The sequence below is a fragment of the Eublepharis macularius genome, chromosome 1, assembly GCF_028583425.1.
Source record: "Eublepharis macularius isolate TG4126 chromosome 1, MPM_Emac_v1.0, whole genome shotgun sequence".
In the NCBI taxonomy this organism is placed as follows: domain Eukaryota; kingdom Metazoa; phylum Chordata; class Lepidosauria; order Squamata; family Eublepharidae; genus Eublepharis; species Eublepharis macularius.
In genome coordinates, this window is record NC_072790.1 from 49,059,155 (window position 1) to 49,070,588 (window position 11,434).

Genomic DNA, 11,434 nt, shown 5'->3' on the forward strand with positions numbered 1-11,434 from the left:
ACACACACATAAACTGGAAAGGTAGGATAGAAATAATTTCTTGCTAGCAAGCACACTTCAAATCAGTAAGATTTACTTTCCAGAGATCATATCTAAGTCTGGGGTATTATCTTACATTAACAGAGAATCCTCCAAAGCTGACTTAAGTCTAATGGTAAAAACACAACAGAACAACTTAACAAGCAAGGTTACTTTTAAGGGGGAGGGGGAGTTAACAAATACCTTGAATTAAGTACTGAGATTGTATCTGTGTTCAAAAAAGATGCCTGAAAATGAATGAATACTACAGAAGAAATGGAAAGCTGTTAACTGCTGGAGGAAATTTAACAGTACATTTTCTCACCTTTTAAAAATGTTTTATTGTATTAAAATAATATATCTGATTCCAAGAAAAGTAGGTAGGAAAAAAGATTCTTAGAATGCCCTTGAATTTCTTCTTGTAGAGTGATTACAAAGCTAAAGCAAAAAACAAAAAACAAAACCCTTCCATTAACACCCGCCAAGCAATGGGTAAGAATATTTCCATTTGCTTTTAAGATACAGAGCAAAATCATACATATCCCTGAATGACTTCAAAACTTCAGCTGGTTTCAGTGAAATCAGAGAAGCCTGAATCCAAAAAGATAATAATGTATGGGGAATGTCATAGAATTGGGGGCGGGTGGGGGGGGGGGCTTGTCAAGAATTGTGTCTTCTCCATTCTTCTAGGAATGTTCACAGATGACTGGAAAGGACTGAAACAGACCCACATCCAATGTGACAACTAATTGCATTGCTCTGGATTTCCTCTTCCTTTATAGCAAAAATAAGAAGCATCCCTTTTATCTACAAGGTCCACAAAGCTGCAGAGCACCCTGGATCTACCATTCCACCCCCTAAACGACAGCAGCCTTTATACAACATCATTGAACATAAATTACCTATCATTCAAGTCACTACCATGCTTGCTTTGAAGCTGGATATCATTTTCCCCCCATTTACCACCCCATCTTTCCTTAAAGTTTTGTTTAAAGGGAAGGGGAAAGTAAGGGCTTACTTAAGAACATATCTCTTAAAACCATCTTTTGAAGATCCCAGATTTCCCACTTCAATATCATAAGCAAAGTCCACAAAGACTTCTTTAGAAGCCAAGTAAAACTCATCAGTCTCCTTTATGCCTCCTAGTTTTTTCAAGTTTGCAGAATATAGACACAGACTCCCATGTCGTTGCATATTACTACTCCAGTCAAGCAGAACTCACATTATGAGAGGTGTCAGATGTCCAGAAATACCTCAGTCTCTGCCCCAAAGAGCTTACATCTACACATGGCAAAGCAAAACAAAGAGCTGGTGTAAAAGTTTTTTTATAGCCGTGATCTCTTCTGCCCCCTTTTTTTAGTTTAATATTATTATTATGAGTTATTGTAGCTGCCTTGTCCTATTTCCTTGTTTCAGATGCTAACATACCCCTCCCTTGGATGCTGATTTCGAACCTGGACTCTTTCCGCTGCTCCTGCTTCTCCTCTTGTTCTGTCCAGGGAAGCGGAATTCAAGATTCCCTCCTTCCTGGATATGCTGAGTTTTTTCTTTCTCCCCTTTCTTTGTGACTGTTGCTTTCTCTCTCCTGCCTCAGGCATCGCAAAGTGAAACAGCCATTTGAGATGGAAGGGGGAACAAAACCTTACCTCTGAGGCACTCTTTGTTGCTCGGAATCGGGCAGAGATGACAATTAGAGAAGCATTCACCTCCTGTTACTGCAAGCAGCGTGCTCTAAATAAAAGGATAGGGATGCTGTTCTCTTTCTCCTCCCTCCTCTCCTGGCCCACCCTCCTCCTCCTCCTCCTCCCCCCTCCTCCTCTTGCTCCCTCCCATCCCTAGCTTGAAAAAAGAGTTCTCATTGACCTCCAGCTTAAAGTCACTCCTCACCATTGACCCTTCTGCACAGTCTTTCTTTCTCCCCTGTTGAAGCTGCAACAGCCCTCTGGTTTTCTCTGCCATTTGTAACATCTTTGGAGCATCACCATTCCTCAAACTAAGCTGGCAGTGGTTTCATGCGACCACTTTGAGTGCCGTCACTTTTGTTCTTCTTATGTAGAGTGTGTGTGTGTGTGTGTGTGTGTGTGTGTGTGTGTGTGTGTGTGTGTGTGTGTGTGTGGCCAGACACAGGAATCCATGGCTATAAGCACAAAATTGCCAGTGTGAGCCCCCATGAAGCACATGATGAAATCCATAATGTTAGTCAAGAGCATGCCAAATAGTTGAGTTAACTCAGCTAGGAACACTATGCATTTTTTCCAGTTCATGCAAACAAAATCAGCATATTTTGAGGAGAAAAAAAAACACTAGCATACTTATGGAGATCAGCTGTTCCCACCAATTTCAAAACTGCCCGTTTAGTAGATTAAGAATCTCTTACCTTTATTCACAATGGGAAGTTACAGCATTTTCAAAGAGAGGGGTTTGGGGCTGTGGAAACATTGATGAAAAAAGACAAGGAGAAGCAGTCAAAATGAATATACATCACAGCAAAACCTCACACTGATTCCACACGCACATACTTGTGGCTTAGTGCTACAGAGAAAACTGCTCGCTTTCAATTTATGAGAAACTCAACACTCTTTCTATTAGAACAACAACAAAAGAGGCTTATGGCACCTTAAAGACTAAAAGATTTGAGTGTTACATTTTTGTGGACTATAGTACACTATGTACCTGCCAAGAGAGGGTACACAGTATGCATCTAGTTCAGCATGGGAGGGGGCTGCAGTAAGGGGGCATTTTTATTTATGAGGTTTCCCCAACACTCCAGAAGATATTTGGGGATCTCGAAGACCTGCTGGGGGAAAGCCAACAGGGAAAGATCCAGCTCCACATGCCGAAAGACGTGTGATAGCTTTGGCGCCTGTCCAGTCTGTTGTTCAACATACAGTGAGACGAGTAAGAAAATATACTCATCTCAATGTGTCCTGTACAGTGATTTGAATGGACAGCCAAGTGATCAAATGACTGTTCTGCCTTGAGCGCATGTATAACGAATGGCTGCTTCCTTTGAGAACCTTGCCCTCACATGAAATATGCCCTCACACTAAACAGCTTGCTTGAGATTGTGTTTTAAAAAATCAAGATAGGGAAATCCAGGAAAATTTACCTCAAGACGGATCCTGTTTTGTGTGTATGTCTGTTATGTGCTGTCGATGATATTTTAATGTATCTATATATAATAAAGTGATTTAAAAGAATGAACATATATGTAACAGCCATAGCTTTCAGTGTGCAAATTCTCATTCTAGATGGAAAAGAGTCTATGCTTCCATCATCACCCGTCCCCTCATCCCAGACATGCCAATTACTGGCGTGTCTTCCCCATTGTGCCCCCAATGTTCTTCAGTCAAATGCTACAAAGTATTTATTTAGGAATGTTAACTTCCTTGAGAACCCGTGTTAACTATGAAAAATAATAGTAATTCTGATTTTCGTACTTCATTTCTCCTTGATGGTGACCCATTCTTTTCCTCTCCTCTATATTATCTTCACAGTAACCATTGTGTGAGGTAGGTCAGGGTGAGAATGTGTGACTTAACCCAAGGTCGCCCAGGAAGCTTTGTGGCAAAGTGGGGTTTCAAACCTGAGTCTCCCCCTCCAGGCCTCGGCCATATCTGCTTAGATGCACCAGCATTTCTACTGTGCTTTTGACACTACTCTTCAAAGTATTATATACACATTAGTAATTCTTACAATAGCTCTGTGAGGTAGGTTTGTGTTATCTTCTCTATATTATAGACATGGAGGGCTGAGCCAGTAAATTTCCAAAGGCCACTGAATGAGTTTATAAAAGAGGCAAGATTTTAATTAGGGACTTCCTGATTGACAGCTCAGTCTCATAGCTCCTCTGCTGAGCTTAGTTTCAACCTCTAGCAATTCTTCTATTTCATGGATGGAGCGGATTTTTCTTTAAATGTATTTATCGTATCTCCTCCTGCACCTGACATAGTGAAATAAGGAAACCCCTTCTTCTTTGCCTAGCAGAGCATAAATCAATATTTATTTTACATTATTGATGGCACATAGTCAGCCCTGAAATCTTTTGCACGCTTTAAAATTCATATATAATTGCCGTGAATATATTACCATTTGCTGTAAATCAGAAGGCAAATTGTGTATCATTCATATGACTAAAGTACTGTTAGCAATCTTTTAAACTCTCGCTCCAGAATTTATTGTTCATTCTTCACATTTGCACTCCATCAAATGTTGAGTTCTCAAAATAGATTACACCGCAAATAAATTAGAAGACTGTAACTAAAAAGATACTCAAATGCAAGAAAAAGCTACAGACATCAAAGGTTACCTATAGTTCTCTGAGATTCTTGCAACCAGGGTTTTTTTTCAGTGGGAACGCGGTGGAACAGAGTTCTGGCACCTCTTAAAAATGGTCACATGGCCAGTGGCCCCACCCCTGATCTCCAGACAGAGGGGAGTTTAGATTGCCCTCTGCGCCAGTGGCGCGGAGGGCAATCTAAACTCCCCTCTGTCTGGAGATCAGGGGGCAAGGCCACCGGCCATGTGACCATTTTCGCCGAGGGCAATATAAACTTTAAAAAACTCCCCCCTTGTTCCAGCTGACCCAAAGTGACATCATTGTGCAGTCTTGAGTTCCACCACTGAGTTCTACCACCTCTTTTCCCAGAAAAAAAGCCCTGCTTGCAACTAGAGCATGATAATGTAATGCCTTCCTAAGCAGAGTTATATCTTTCTAAGCACATTCACTTTAGTGGATTTAGAAGAGTGTAACTCTGTTTAGGATAGCACTGTTAAAAGGATGTGATCAGTTGTCAGCTAAAAAGTTGGCTGCAAAAATTCATACACAGAAACATGCTACAAATCTTTTTTACTTATAAACCTGAAAGGAAGCAGAATTAGCTCAATAAGTTGTGTCTGATTTACTTGTAGCACCATCCAAAGACCCCAACATTGGCATTTCCTATGCACACTCAACAGACCACATAAAAGTAAATAGAAGACCTTACACCAAGTCACACAGATCACAGAAATTGCACTGGAGTGCCAAAGCATCCCTGCTGCAACCCATCAATCGTGGTGCTGTGCGCAAACAGGCAAGGCCACAAAAGACAGAAATAGAAGCAACCTTCTGGCACACACCAACATGGCCACACACACCTGACATCAACACAACACCACCTAGATTCAGAATGCAACAATGGAAGAAGCAAAGCAACATCTTCCACTGTAAGGAGGGCCAATAGTGTGAACATTTTGGTTGGCAAGCCCTCTTACTGCAGTGGGAGGAGGAGTGTTGTTGCCCTGTGCTCATATTTATCCCAGAAACCCTTATGCCCCATATCCCTATGCATGCATTTATTGACTGGGATCAGGCATAGAGATCTGAAAGTCAGGCACATGAAAGGGGTTGCCAGTTTTTTGCTCCAACTAGGCTTTGAGAAATACCCCTTTGAGAAATACCATTGACATACGGTGGAATGTCCCTATCACTGCATGCCCGTGATGATGACTGCAAATGGCTAAACTACTGTCAGGCAGCTTGCAATGGTGTGGGAGACAGGCTAGAACAGTGGTTTGGTATGTTTACCCACAAGTCCAAATTAGTGACCCATCCAAGACTGGCCCAAGTAGATGAGAAGGAGCTGGGAAGGGCACCAGGTTGAGGAGATGTGGGAAGATGGCAGATGTTGGCAGAGGTGGGTGGCAAGTGGCACAGTGCAGTGTATCTCCCACAGCAGGTAGAGGGCAAGGAGGCACTGCAGGGGGCTGGGCAAGAGGTTGGGATGCTGAAGGAACAGCATGAAGGCATAGCCTGTCTTCCTGTGCCTGTGCTTCCACACAACTCTCTCTCTCCTCCTCTCTCTTTTCCATGTGCTGAACAGCTCCCACTCATCCCCCATCCTTTTTTTCTGCTTCTTCCAGCTATTACTGTAAAGTTACTAGTTGCCAGACTGCTTTCCCCCCCACTCCCCAATTATTGTCACAAAAGGGGAGGGCCAGGTGAGAATGGGAGAAGCTGGCAAGGAAGAAGAGGGAAGAAAGAGAAAGGTTCAAAGGGCAGGAACCACCATTAGGAGCCAATTTGAACTTGTGGATCATCATACCAAAAAGGTTGTGAACCACTGCCATACCAGCCTGAAAACAGACTGGAATGGATCCAAACAATCTGTGTAGGGTTGTTTAGGGTTACCAACTGTCCTGGAGAAAAACTGTCTCATCCCTTTAAGGTATATAACCTTATACCTTAAGACAGGGTTAAGGTATATAACATCACCCTTTTTACCAGGGTGATGTTATACACCTCTATGCTATGAAAAGTTTCACCTGTCCTTTTCCCCATACTATGCCTGTATTAAAAGGACAGGACATTTTTCACTAGGACTGTTGGCAACCCTAGTATGAGCACAGCGATGTCGACGTATTCTACAATATTTGTCCCTTCCAAAGGAAACGCAAAGTGTTCCCAATTTGTGCAATATGTTATTTCTGTGGGATTCCTATCATCAATCTCCCCTCTACCTGTATGTTCTAAGTGCGCATGACATGGGGCCAGGGAGGTATAGCTAAATGGTACACACCCCATCACCTGAGCTAGGGGTACCCTGGCAGGGTTTTCATAGTGCTTAGGAGAGGTGTGGTTAACTGCATCCCAAGCTGTTCTGGGGCTCAGGAGCATGGCAGGAGGCAGTGAGGGGCAGTTATGTTTGCTCTCTGTGTGTCTTCTAGTGGGAACTTTAAAACCAGGGCAGGATTATCACCAGTGTAATGTTATGCCAGCACTGAGGGCAGAACTAAATCTGAGGTGGCTTAGGATACTGATTATGCTCTGGTCTGCCCCTGATGCTGCCCATGTCCATGCTGGTACTGAATTTATACTATACTAGACCAGCTCTGGCATGGCTCAACACTCATGTATTTCCAGATGCAGAAGTATATTTGTGAGATACACCAGCATTATCTTGGAGTTGTGTTGGGATGAGTTGCCATTCTAAACTGATCAGAGGCAGGGCTCGGGATGGCACCCTTATATATCCATTATTACCATATACTGCTACTTTCTTCCATTTTGGATTTCAAGAAGGTACACATATGTTTCTCAGGAGGTCTCCTACCCAAACAATTGAGCAGATCCAGACTTAATTCAGTTCAGCTTGTTCTCTCTGAGGGCCAAACAACAAGTGATGAATGACACAGGTTGGACACTTGTCAGCTTCCCTCAAGTTCTAATGGGAAATGTAGCCAGCTTGGCGGAATGTTGGACAAGTGACAGTTGAAAAGTCCATTGGACAGCAGTCGGAGAGCCAAGCTGCAAGACCAGGATGCCTACATTTTCCATCAAAATTTGAGGGAAGCTGACAAGTGTCCAACCTGTGTCTTTCGTCACTTGTAGCCTGGCCCTCTATTGGGCATTCCAATGATTCCCTAGTTTTCCTGTCAGGCCAAAGGTGTCGGGGGGAAGGGGGGTGATGTGATGTGAAAATATTAAACTCTAAGAGCTAGAGTGAAGTGGTTTGAGTGTTGGACTAGGATCTGGGAGACCCACATTCAAATCCCCACTCTGCTGTAGAAGCCTCCTGGGTGACCTTGAGTCAGTCATACCCTCTCAGCCGAACCTACCTCACGGGGTTGTTATGAGGGTAAAATGGAGGACAGGCAAACAATGTAAGTCAGTTTGGGTCCCAGTTGGGGAGAAAGGTGGGGTATAAATGAAGTAAATATATAAATGAATAGTAACAACATCTGTTAAAAATTAGGAATTTTATTCTAACAATCACAGTCTTGGTTATTACATTTTTAAAAAAATGGGCAAATTTTAAATCATTCTTCTTCTTAAGCTGATTGAGATAGACAGACAGATAGGCCAATAAACAAGGTGCAAGGACACAAAATATGAAAGTTAATAAATTAAAAACACAGAGATTAAAAAATATAGCCAAATCAATTTACCTACCACCAAATACAGTCTGAAATAGAAGTCTTGCATATCTTCCTGAATGCAGCCAGTGAAATAGCTCTTCACAATTAGGGTTGCCGTTCCACCGGTAGGGACGGGGGATCCTTCGCTCCCAGCCTCCACACCCCGCTACCATTCACCTTGCTGGTGCGGGGTGAGGGGGGGGGACAGGCCTCCAGGGTGCACTCCCGGGTCTAGGGTTGCTAGCCTCTAGGCGGTGGCTGGAGATCTTCCAGAATTACAACTGATCTCCAGGTAATCAAGATCAGTTCCCCTGGAGAAAATGACTGCTTTGGAAGGTGCACTCTATGACATTATAGCCCATTGAGGCCCCTCCCTTCCACAAACCCCGCCCTCTCCAGGCTCCACCCCCAAAATCTGCAGGAATTTCCCAACCCGGACCTGGCAAGCCTGCTGGGTCCCTTCAAGTGATGTCATTGCACAGGCCCGAGAGCTTGTGCCCACAAAATGTAAGCATGAAGAGGAGAAAAAAGATGAGTGCTGGGTTTTCCCCATCCCACCGGTAGGCTGTTCACTGGAGTAGGCTGTTCCAGAGGACAAAGCCTACAGAGAGAGCGCTCATGGCCAAGGTATTGTTATACAGCGCGGTTTAAGAAAGGGCACCAAATGAAGAATGCTGTCTGAGATGCATAACTGGCACATGGAGTATACTAGGAGATACAGATTGATAGTATGAGGTTGCTAAGCTGTAAAGTGTTTTACAGGTAATAACCAGCATTAATTAAGCCCAGAAGCAAATAGGTAATAAATAACCTGTGCAACTGATGTAGCACTGGAGTTGTATATTCTGAGTGGTAGGCTCCGAACAGGAATTCTGCTACTGTATTTTGTATCAATAGAAACTTTTGAGACATCTACAAAGGCAGACTCACTTAAATATGTGGTATAATGATTAGAATATTGGTCTAGGATCTGGGACACTCAAGTTCAGTTCCTCATTCTGACAGGGAAGCTTGCTGGGTGACCTTGGGCTAGTCGCATATTCACGCCCAAACCTACCTCACAGGGTTGCTGTGAAGGTAAAATGAAGGAGAGGAGAATGGTGTAAGCCATTTTGGGTCCCCATTGAAGAGAAAGGCAGGATATAAGTGAAGCAAATAAATAAAATAAATATTGCATGTATCCCAAATGCATTTCCTTGGAAGCATGTTTCATTTACATTGATGGGACTTCTAAATAAGGCTGTAATCCTATCCACGCTTTCGTGGTAAGAAGTGTCTGGGATGTTCTTCTGAATAAATTTGTAAAGTATCAGGATGCACTTGTGTCCAGAAGTTAATATTGAATTTATTTAGAACTGGGGTAAAATAGAACACATTTTACTTTAACAAATGAAATGACTGCCCTCTGGTGGAAAATAAGGGGACAAATAATTTGAACTGCAGTGACATTTTGGGTCCTTTCACACAGAATGTCCTGCTTCTCATTTGAATACATTATAGCACAGATTTATAAATTGAGTAGAACTATACTTCACCTAAATGGAGACATTAAGCAAAAATAACTACAGTGGCTTGCATCCAGTGGAGGGATTTCTGTGAATGAAAGAGGGAAGTGATTCCCACCAATTCCCTCCTCCTGTCACAGACATATGCATCATCACCTTGGACGTTAAAGGTGCAAAGGGGTACAGCCCAAATGGTAGGTCTACATTACATTAAGCATGTGAGATGGTCACAATGACATTAGCTTTCCGCTATGCCTGGCTTTATTATCAAGCACAGATTCTCCATTTGCATGAAGAGTTCTTCGCATCAGCCAAAGACACATGTAAGGACCTCTGCCACAGGCATAGAAGCTCTACATATGATGTATGCCACCCATAACCATCTGAAAGCTTCTTGTTCTCTGGAATGACTCTGTCTTTTCTTCCTTGCTGATTCTTTTGCTGGAACTTCCTCCTAGAACACCTTACAGTGCTATTTCTATCATCCTTCTACTATCTCTTCAACATCCAACTTTTCAATAAACTCTTTAGACCCATCCTTAGTTCTGGTATACATAGGAATGCATATCTCCCTTTCTTCATAATCATCCCTTCTAACCCGTTCCCCCCCCCCCCCCGAAAATAAGATTGTAATGTTGAATGCAGAGGAGGAGCTTTCTCATGGCGAGAGCATAAGTAAAACATGGAGTTAACCAGAGTGGGAAAGAGGCACAAAAATCTGAGTTTCATGCTGGCACCTGGTCTTCGACTTAGGCCTAGCCTAAACGGACAGCAGAGTTGGGATTTTAGGATGGCGCTGTCCACAGCATGAAAAGGCATACATTAGAAACTTTCTCACTAATGTGCTCATTTATAATTTGTGGGAAATTTTTACATTGAGGAATCATTAAAAATGCAACATTCCCCACTTGTAGTCTGAAGTAGTACCATTCATCTGCCATTTAATTCTTTAAGCATACTTTTTCCAGACTACAGACAGTTTCCTCCTCTTTATCTGTCCTACAACAGCCTAACAGTGCAATCCTAAACACAAATACTCTTAAATCTGAGTTCAATGAAATTTGCTCTTTCTTTTCTTTTTTTTAAGGACAGTAGCCTGATATTCTTTGGAAAATAGAAGAGTCCAGTAGCACCTGTAACCAGGGTTTTTTTTCAGCTGGAACGCAGTGGAACGGAGTTCTGGAACCTCTTGAAAATGGTCACATGGCTGGGGACCCCACCCCCTGATCTCCAGACAGAGGGGAGTTTAGATTGCCTGTCTGGCATTCTGATCTCTATCTGGAGATCAGGGGGTAGGACCACTAGCCATGTGACCATTTTTGCCAGGGCGATTTAAACTTTTAGAAACTCCCCCCTTGTTCCAGCTGGCCCAAAGTGACGTAATGGTCCTGGGAGCCTGCATGCACTTTGCATGTGCACATGTGGTACCAGGGGCACCACTCCCACCAAGAATTACCCCCTGTGCTGGCAACCCACTGAGTTTCACCTCTTTTCCTAGAAAAAAAGGCCGTTTAAGAGTAACCAACTTTACTGTAGCATAAGCTTTCGAGAACCACAGTTCTCTTCGTCAGATGCAATTCTTTGGAAACTTGGTTAAATTTACCCAAGTTTAGCACACACACACAAAAATTAACAGGACCCCACTGGAATTTTAAAAAGTAACAATATTGTCTATTCCCCCATAAACTTCTCGTGGAAGTGAGTACTCTTTTTCATTTTTTTCTTAACTATTGGTTGTATTCTTGTGGGACCCCTCAATTGTAGTGATATGTTTTTAGTTTTAATATATGCGTATTACTGTTTTTAAAGCTGTAAATTGCTTCCGGCTTCGTTGGAGGAGAGGCGGTATAAAAGTCTAAAATACAAATAGATTTTTAAAAAAACATCTTTTTTTAATCCAGGGTTTAGTATATGCTAGATTCCTGCAGGAGGAGCTATAGATTAACGCAGCGACCCCCGCCCCGGGCAATATCACCACAGAAATAGAAAAGCCGCTCTAAGAGAAAGAGATA